The sequence below is a fragment of the Musa acuminata genome, unplaced genomic scaffold (genome assembly GCF_036884655.1).
Source record: "Musa acuminata AAA Group cultivar baxijiao unplaced genomic scaffold, Cavendish_Baxijiao_AAA HiC_scaffold_1136, whole genome shotgun sequence".
Taxonomy (NCBI): Eukaryota; Viridiplantae; Streptophyta; class Magnoliopsida; order Zingiberales; family Musaceae; genus Musa; species Musa acuminata.
The window spans coordinates 8,016,788-8,026,787 of NW_027021348.1; positions in this window are offsets into that span (position 1 = coordinate 8,016,788).

The following is a 10,000-nucleotide window of genomic DNA, read 5'->3' on the forward strand; positions in this document are numbered from 1 at the left end:
GTGAGCGGAGCAAAATGTCAGCCATCTCAGCACCCTGGAACCCCCCGGGTGGCACAGGGCTGGATGGGGCTTTCGTATAGCAGGGACGGTGCTGCCTCTCGCTTCGCTCGCTGTTCGCCGCTCGCCGCTCGCTCGCGCAGCCAAAAATGGCCAGTTTTGGCCCGTTTTTGGGCAGTTTTGGCCTGTTTTTGGGGTGTTCTTGCGTGGCGTGGCGACCGTCGTGAGCGGAGCAAAATGTCAGCCATCTCAGCACCCTGGAACCCCCCGGGTGGCACAGGGCTGGATGGGGCTTTCGTATAGCAGGGACGGTGCTGCCTCTCGCTTCGCTCGCTGTTCGCCGCTCGCTCGCGCAGCCAAAAATGGCCAGTTTTGGCCCGTTTTTGGGCAGTTTTGGCCTGTTTTTGGGGTGTTCTTGCGTGGCGCGGCGACCGTCGTGAGCGGAGCAAAATGTCAGCCATCTCAGCACCCTGGAACCCCCCGGGTGGCACAGGTCTGGATGGGGCTTTCGTATAGCAGGGACGGTGCTGCCTCACGCTTCGCTCGCTGTTCGCCGCTCGCCGCTCGCTCGCGCAGCCAAAAATGGCCAGTTTTGGCCCGTTTTTGGGCAGTTTTGGCCTGTTTTTGGGCTGTTCTTGCGTGGCGCGGCGACCGTCGAGAGCGGACCAAAATGTCAGCCATCTCAGCACCCTGGAACCCCCCGGGTTGTCACGACCTTAGCTGGAATTGCCTAAGGCGTGCGGCACCCTTGCGGCCAACGACGCGAACTTAGCTTGCGTTGCCTAAGTCGCGAGTCACTCTTGCGGCAAAGACGCGAACTTAGCTTGCCTTGCCTAAGTCGCGCTTCGCCCTTGCGATCTTGCTCCGCAAGGATCAGCCCACTTTGTAACCTCTCGCAGGTCCCGAAGGACCTGTAAAAGAGAAAGAGAGTTAGATCAAAAGAACGAGTAACGGACACGTCCCGAAGTCTCGCGAAAAGGAAAGCTTTACAAGCAATTCGTCGAACACCTTGTGTGCACAAGAGAAAAGAGGGAGAGGGGGAAAAGCAAGGCTTTCAAGGATGAACGAACAGCTGCAAGCCCACAAACAGCCGCTCACCTGGTCCCGGACGCAACACCAAGTTCCCGTAAAGGTCACGTGCGAACTTGCGAAAGAGTGTTCAACGCCCGGTATATAACCGAAGCCCCATCCAGCCATGTGCCACCCGGGGGGTTCCTGGGTGCTGAGATGGCTGACGTTTTGGTGAGCGGAGGCAGCACTCCGCTCACCTCCCGCGGCACGCGAAAACGGAGCCGTTTTGGGCTGTTTTGGGGCTGTTTTGCTCGGTTCGGTGAGCGATCGCTTTGCAACGCTGCAGCTTGTTCGAACTTACATATTTACAAGCAAAATGACCCAAAACCATGGGAAAACATGCTGTCAAGCAGCTGTACATGCGGGTGTGAGCGACGAACGGTTCGTTGAACGAAGTTGTTGCGGGTGCGCGACGACCGTTCGTGACATTCTCCCCCACTTAAACTGTCGACGCCCTCGTCGACGCTTGTTGGTAGTTGTTGATGACGTCTTCTTCATGTCGCAGGGCGTCTTCAGGCTCCCAACTGGCTTCAGTTCGGGGAAGCTTTCGCCACTTCACCAAGTACTCTGTTTGCTCCGCTCCGTTGGGTAGCTTTATCTTGCGATCCGCCAGAATGGTTTCCACTCGCTTCTCGTAGGAGGCTGTGATGGGAGGTAGCCGAGTTGGAACACTTCGATAAGCATCTTGCGGATCTGAATGGTAGGCCTTCAGGTTGCTGGCGTGAAGAACGTTGTGAATTTTGAACCACGCCGGCAGCTGCAACTTGTAAGAAACATTGCCTACCCTGCTGATAATTGGGAAGGGCCCTTCATACTTACGCACCAATCCTTTGTGGACTCTTTTCCTGAAGAATTGGAGTGATGCTGGTTGGAGCTTTACCAACACCAAATCGCCAACTTTGAACTCCTGTGGTCGCCTTCCCAAGTCTGCCCACTTCTTCATCCGTTTTGCCGCCTTCTCCAAGTAAGCCCACTTCAGCCAGGAAGTCCTGCCACCGTGCTTGCTTTGGGGAGAGCTTCTTCTGAGTTTGGAAATAACTCAGGGCAATGTTGTCTGTCCTCAGCACAAATCGCGACCCAAGGAGGTAGTGTCGCCAAACTCGTAGGCAGTGGATCACCGCTGTCATCTCCTTCTCATGCACTGGATACCGCCTCTCGGTCTCGTTGAGTTTGCGGCTCTCGTAGGCCACCGGATGACCTTCTTGCATGAGTACTCCACCAATAGCAAAGTCCGAAGCATCTGTATGGACTTCAAAGGGCTCTCCATAGTTTGGCAATTTGAGCACTGGTTCTTCCAGAACAGCAGCCTTCAGATCTTGGAATGCTATCTCACATCTGTCAGACCACTTCCAAGGCTGCTCCTTCTTCAGCAACTCCGTCAGTGGGGTTGCCCGCTTCGAATATCCCGCGATGAAGCGTCGATAGTAGTTGACGAAACCAAGGAAGGATCTCAACTCTGGCACCTTCTTTGGAGTTCGCCATTCCGCAACTGCTTGCACCTTCGACTTATCCATCCGAATGGAGCCATCACCGATTCGATGCCCCAAGAATAGGATCTCAGTCTGAGCAAAGTAGCATTTCTCCCTTTTTACGAACAACGTGTTCTCCCTGAGAACCTTGAAAATCGTCCGAAGGTGCTTGACGTGCTCCTCGAGCGTTTGGTTGTAGACGACGATATCGTCCAAGTAGACGACCACGAACTTATCCAAATACTCCTTGAATAGCTGGTTCATGAGAGTACATAATGTGGCCGGAGCGTTGGTTAAGCCGAAAGGCATCACCAAGAACTCAAACGCTCCATATCTGGTCACACAAGTAGTCTTTGCTTCGTCGCCTTCAGCAATGCGCACCTGCCAATACCCCGACCGGAGGTCGAGTTTTGAGAAATACTTCGCCTTGCCCAGTTGATCGAACAAGTCCGCGATGAGCGGGATGGGATACTTGTTCTTCACTGTTACTTTGTTGAGGGCTCGATAGTCGACGCATAATCGGAGACTCCCATCTTGTTTCTTCTGAAAGAGAACTGGAGCTCCGAAAGGTGCTTTTGAGCTGCGGATGAGACCACCGCTTAGCAGTTCACCTAACTGCTTTCTAAGTTCTGCCAACTCTGGCGGGGCCATGCGATAGGGTGGTCTCGCTGGAGGCTTCACTCCTGGCTCCAGCTCAATACTGTGATCCACGCCTCTGCGTGGCGGAAGAGTCTTCGGCAACTCAGGTGGCATAACGTCTTTGAACTCCTTCAGGACGTTGGCCACCACAGCAGGTTCTTGAATGGCTTCTTCATTGAGTGGCTCTAGCTTCATAGCAGCCACGAATGTTAGTTCGCCCTTTCGCACCCCTTTCTTCAATTGTAATGCCGAAATATGTTGGGGCTCCTTGGTTCCTCTCCGAGAGACGGGCACCACACAGGGGTCATCGCCTCCCATCATACATAGGGAATTCAAGAATGGCATCGGCACCAACTTCGCCGCGTGCATAAACTCCATTCCAAGAATCACTTGGAAGTCGTCTAGTGGCACGGCCATCATGTTGGTGGTTCCGCTCCAAGTCCCGATTCTGATGGGAACTCCCTTCGCCAATCCGGAGATTCGCCTGGCCTCCGAGTTCACTGCTTTCATTCGGCTTGGGCTCTTCTCCAATGTCAACCCAAGTCGCTGTGCTTCACGATCGGCTATGAAGTTGTGGGTAGCGCCCGTGTCCACCATTGCACGGGTCGTTTGGCCATTCAGCTTGATGTCCACATACATCAGTTCACTACTTCCTGCTTTTTGTGCCTTCGTCTTCATGTTCTCCCCCACTTGACCCCGCATAGCGTTCAACAAACGCATTGCTCCCATTCGGGGTCCTTGCGACTCTTCATCGTCGCTGCTGGATTCAGAACTGCTTGAGCTAAGGGCAACAGCTTTGCCCTTGTCCGATCGGGGAGGGTGGATGGAAGCTGTCAAAGCGTTGAGTGCCTGCTTCTGTGGGCACTCCCTTACCATGTGCGGTCCTCCGCACAAGAAGCATCCTCCAGGTTTCGAGGCCTTGCCTTTTGGGTTCGGCCCTTTGTGGGAGCTCTTCTTCTTCTGTTCGCCCCCGAGCTCCTTCCCTCGAGAATGTTTTTGAGGGCGATTGCTTGAAGATTGTTTCCTTCTCGCTGGGTCTTCAGAGGAAACGAAGTCGGTGAGCCTTTCTGCAGCTGCAATTGCCCCGACCACGTCGGTAACATTCCTTCGATTCAGCTCTTGCTGAGCCCATGGTTTCAAACCATCAAGGAAACTGAACAACTTGTCCTTCTCGGACATGTCCTGTATGTCCAGCATCAGTGCAGAAAACTGCTTTACATAGTCTCGGATGGTGGTACTTTGGCGGAGTTGTCTCAACTTCCTTCTTGCGACGAACTCTGTGTTCTCCGGTAGGAACTGAGTTCTCAACTCCCGCTTCAAGTCTTCCCATGTGTCGACTCGACACCGACCTTGTTGGATTTCCTCCCAACGAGTTCGCCACCAAAGTTTCGCATCTCCGTTCAGATACATTGTTGCTATTGAAACTTTGGTATCTTCAGAATCGGGTCTCGTAGCTCGGAAGTATTGTTCCATGTCAAACAGAAAGTTCTCGAGCTCCTTGGCATCTCTGGCCCCTCCGTATCCATGGGGCTCAGGTGCCCTCAAGTTTTGTGGCGGTGCAACGCGGGTGTTGCCTCCTCCCGCATTTAGCGTTCTTGTGAGCATAGCCACCTTCGCCGTGAGTTCCGCCACAACATCTTGTAAGTGCTGCACGGAGTCCTTGGTGTCATCGGACAGTCGGTCGACTAGGGCCTCGACCTTGTCGATCCTGGACTCCGCTTCCTCTTGCGAGCTCTCTACCCCAACAAGTCTTTGTTGGCCATGGTAGAGTTCCTCCATGCTCGCTTCCAGAACATCCAGGCGGGTTTCCGCCGTCGTGAGTCTCTCCTTATGACTCTTTTTCCCAGTTAGCGCACCAGATTGCGCTTCCTCCGCTCGCGGAGAGTTGCCAACTTCTCGCTCATCCTGTTCGCTGCCGCGATCCTCATGAGCGGCTCCAACAGCATGAGAGCGAGTGTGCACATGCAGCCCACCTGCGGCTGCTTGGGGCAAGGGTCCGGCCTGCCCCGTCTTGCTTGATTCGCCACGATGCTTTGCCATGGCGAAGTTGCGAAGTTCGTTCGCTGTTCGATCGAAGAGCTTGCCCGCTCTGATACCACAATGTCACGACCTTAGCTGGAATTGCCTAAGGCGTGCGGCACCCTTGCGGCCAACGACGCGAACTTAGCTTGCGTTGCCTAAGTCGCGAGTCACTCTTGCGGCAAAGACGCGAACTTAGCTTGCCTTGCCTAAGTCGCGCTTCGCCCTTGCGATCTTGCTCCGCAAGGATCAGCCCACTTTGTAACCTCTCGCAGGTCCCGAAGGACCTGTAAAAGAGAAAGAGAGTTAGATCGAAAGAACGAGCAACGGACACGTCCCGAAGTCTCGCGAAAAGGAAAGCTTTACAAGCAATTCGTCGAACACCTTGTGTGCACAAGAGAAAAGAGGGAGAGGGGGAAAAGCAAGGCTTTCAAGGATGAACGAACAGCTGCAAGCCCACAAACAGCCGCTCACCTGGTCCCGGACGCAACACCAAGTTCCCGTAAAGGTCACGTGCGAACTTGCGAAAGAGTGTTCAACGCCCGGTATATAACCGAAGCCCCATCCAGCCATGTGCCACCCGGGGGGTTCCTGGGTGCTGAGATGGCTGACGTTTTGGTGAGCGGAGGCAGCACTCCGCTCACCTCCCGCGGCACGCGAAAACGGAGCCGTTTTGGGCTGTTTTGGGGCTGTTTTGCTCGGTTCGGTGAGCGATCGCTTTGCAACGCTGCAGCTTGTTCGAACTTACATATTTACAAGCAAAATGACCCAAAACCATGGGAAAACATGCTGTCAAGCAGCTGTACATGCGGGTGTGAGCGACGAACGGTTCGTTGAACGAAGTTGTTGCGGGTGCGCGACGACCGTTCGTGACAGGGTGGCACAGGGCTGGATGGGGCTTTCGTATAGCAGGGACGGTGCTGCCTCACGCTTCGCTCGCTGTTCGCCGCTCGCCGCTCGCTCGCGCAGCCAAAAATGGCCTGTTTTGGCCCGTTTTTGGGCTGTTTTGGCCTGTTTTTGGGCTGTTCTTGCGTGGCGCGGCGACCGTCGTGAGCGGAGCAAAATGTCAGCCATCTCAGCACCCTGGAACCCCCCGGGTGGCACAGGGCTGGATGGGGCTTTCGTATAGCAGGGACGGTGCTGCCTCACGCTTCGCTCGCTGTTCGCCGCTCGCCGCTCGCTCGCGCAGCCAAAAATGGCCTGTTTTGGCCCGTTTTTGGGCTGTTTTGGCCTGTTTTTGGGCTGTTCTTGTGTGGCGCGGCGACCGTCGTGAGCGGAGCAAAATGTCAGCCATCTCAGCACCCTGGAACCCCCCGGGTGGCACAGGGCTGGATGGGGCTTTCGTATAGCAGGGACGGTGCTGCCTCACGCTTCGCTCGCTGTTCGCCGCTCGCCGCTCGCTCGCGCAGCCAAAAATGGCCTGTTTTGGCCCGTTTTTGGGCTGTTTTGGCCTGTTTTTGGGCTGTTCTTGCGTGGCGCGGCGACCGTCGTGAGCGGAGCAAAATGTCAGCCATCTCAGCACCCTGGAACCCCCCGGGTGGCACAGGGCTGGATGGGGCTTTCGTATAGCAGGGACGGTGCTGCCTCACGCTTCGCTCACTGTTCGCCGCTCGCCGCTCGCTCGCGCAGCCAAAAATGGCCTGTTTTGGCCCGTTTTTGGGCTGTTTTGGCCTGTTTTTGGGCTGTTCTTGCGTGGTGCGGTGACCATCGTGAGCGGAGCAAAACGTCAGCCATCTCAGCACCCTGGAACCCCCCGGGTGGCACAGGGCTGGATGGGGCTTTCGTATAGCAGGGACGGTGCTGCCTCTCGCTTCGCTCGCTGTCCGCCGCTCGCCGCTCGCTCGCGCAGCCAAAAATGGCCAGTTTTGGCCCGTTTTTGGGCCGTTTTGGCCTGTTTTTGGGCTGTTCTTGCGTGGTGCGGCGACCGTCGTGAGCGGAGCAAAATGTCAGCCATCTCAGCACCCTGGAACCCCCCGGGTGGCACAGGGCTGGATGGGGCTTTCGTATAGCAGGGACGGTGCTGCCTCACGCTGCGCTCACTGTTCGCCGCTCGCCGCTCGCTCGCGCAGCCAAAAATGGCCTGTTTTGGCCCGTTTTTGGGCTGTTTTGGCCTGTTTTTGGGCTGTTCTTGCGTGGTGCGGTGACCATCGTGAGCGGAGCAAAACGTCAGCCATCTCAGCACCCTGGAACCCCCCGGGTGGCACAGGGCTGGATGGGGCTTTCGTATAGCAGGGACGGTGCTGCCTCTCGCTTCGCTCGCTGTCCGCCGCTCGCCGCTCGCTCGCGCAGCCAAAAATGGCCAGTTTTGGCCCGTTTTTGGGCCGTTTTGGCCTGTTTTTGGGCTGTTCTTGCGTGGTGCGGCGACCGTCGTGAGCGGAGCAAAATGTCAGCCATCTCAGCACCCTGGAACCCCCCGGGTGGCACAGGGCTGGATGGGGCTTTCGTATAGCAGGGACGGTGCTGCCTCTCGCTTCGCTCGCTGTCCGCCACTCGCCACTCGCTCGCGCAGCCAAAAATGGCCAGTTTTGGGCCGTTTTTGGGCCGTTTTGGCCTGTTTTTGGGGTGTTCTTGCGTTGCGCGGTGACCGTCGAGAGCGGAGCAAAACGTCAGCCATCTCAGCACCCTGGAACCCCCCGGGTGGCACAGGGCTGGATGGGGCTTTCGTATAGCAGGGACGGTGCTGCCTCTCGCTTCGCTCGTTGTTCGCCGCTCGCTGCTCGCTCGCTCAGCCAAAAATGGCCAGTTTTGGCCCGTTTTTGGGCTGTTTTGGCCTGTTTTTGGGCTGTTCTTGCGTGCCGCGGCGACCGTCGTGAGCGGAGCAAAATGTCAGCCATCTCAGCACCCTGGAACCCCCCGGGTGGCACAGGGCTGGATGGGGCTTTCGTATAGCAGGGACGGTGCTGCCTCACGCTTCGCTCGCTGTTCGCCGCTCGCCGCTCGCTCGCGCAGCCAAAAATGGCCAGTTTTGGCCCGTTTTTGGGCTGTTTTGGCCTGTTTTTGGGCTGTTCTTGCGTGGCGCGGCGACCATCGTGAGCGGAGCAAAACGTCAGCCATCTCAGCACCCTGGAACCCCCCGGGTGGCACAGGGCTGGATGGGGCTTTCGTATAGCAGGGACGGTGCTGCCTCACGCTTCGCTCGCTGTTCGCCGCTCGCCGCTCGCTCGCGCAGCCAAAAATGGCCTGTTTTGGCCCGTTTTTGGGCTGTTTTGGCCTGTTTTTGGGCTGTTCTTGTGTGGCGCGGCGACCGTCGTGAGCGGAGCAAAATGTCAGCCATCTCAGCACCCTGGAACCCCCCGGGTGGCACAGGGCTGGATGGGGCTTTCGTATAGCAGGGACGGTGCTGCCTCACGCTTCGCTCGCTGTTCGCCGCTCGCCGCTCGCTCGCGCAGCCAAAAATGGCCTGTTTTGGCCCGTTTTTGGGCTGTTTTGGCCTGTTTTTGGGCTGTTCTTGCGTGGCGCGGCGACCGTCGTGAGCGGAGCAAAATGTCAGCCATCTCAGCACCCTGGAACCCCCCGGGTGGCACAGGGCTGGATGGGGCTTTCGTATAGCAGGGACGGTGCTGCCTCACGCTTCGCTCACTGTTCGCCGCTCGCCGCTCGCTCGCGCAGCCAAAAATGGCCTGTTTTGGCCCGTTTTTGGGCTGTTTTGGCCTGTTTTTGGGCTGTTCTTGCGTGGTGCGGTGACCATCGTGAGCGGAGCAAAACGTCAGCCATCTCAGCACCCTGGAACCCCCCGGGTGGCACAGGGCTGGATGGGGCTTTCGTATAGCAGGGACGGTGCTGCCTCTCGCTTCGCTCGCTGTCCGCCGCTCGCCGCTCGCTCGCGCAGCCAAAAATGGCCAGTTTTGGCCCGTTTTTGGGCCGTTTTGGCCTGTTTTTGGGCTGTTCTTGCGTGGTGCGGCGACCGTCGTGAGCGGAGCAAAATGTCAGCCATCTCAGCACCCTGGAACCCCCCGGGTGGCACAGGGCTGGATGGGGCTTTCGTATAGCAGGGACGGTGCTGCCTCACGCTGCGCTCACTGTTCGCCGCTCGCCGCTCGCTCGCGCAGCCAAAAATGGCCTGTTTTGGCCCGTTTTTGGGCTGTTTTGGCCTGTTTTTGGGCTGTTCTTGCGTGGTGCGGTGACCATCGTGAGCGGAGCAAAACGTCAGCCATCTCAGCACCCTGGAACCCCCCGGGTGGCACAGGGCTGGATGGGGCTTTCGTATAGCAGGGACGGTGCTGCCTCTCGCTTCGCTCGCTGTCCGCCGCTCGCCGCTCGCTCGCGCAGCCAAAAATGGCCAGTTTTGGCCCGTTTTTGGGCCGTTTTGGCCTGTTTTTGGGCTGTTCTTGCGTGGTGCGGCGACCGTCGTGAGCGGAGCAAAATGTCAGCCATCTCAGCACCCTGGAACCCCCCGGGTGGCACAGGGCTGGATGGGGCTTTCGTATAGCAGGGACGGTGCTGCCTCTCGCTTCGCTCGCTGTCCGCCACTCGCCGCTCGCTCGCGCAGCCAAAAATGGCCAGTTTTGGCCCGTTTTTGGGCCGTTTTGGCCAGTTTTTGGCCTGTTCTTGCGTTGCGCGGTGACCGTCGAGAGCGGAGCAAAACGTCAGCCATCTCAGCACCCTGGAACCCCCCGGGTGGCACAGGGCTGGATGGGGCTTTCGTATAGCAGGGACGGTGCTGCCTCTCGCTTCGCTCGCTGTTCGCCGCTCGCTGCTCGCTCGCTCAGCCAAAAATGGCCAGTTTTGGCCCGTTTTTGGGCTGTTTTGGCCTGTTTTTGGGCTGTTCTTGCGTGCCGCGGCGACCGTCGTGAGCGGAGCAAAAT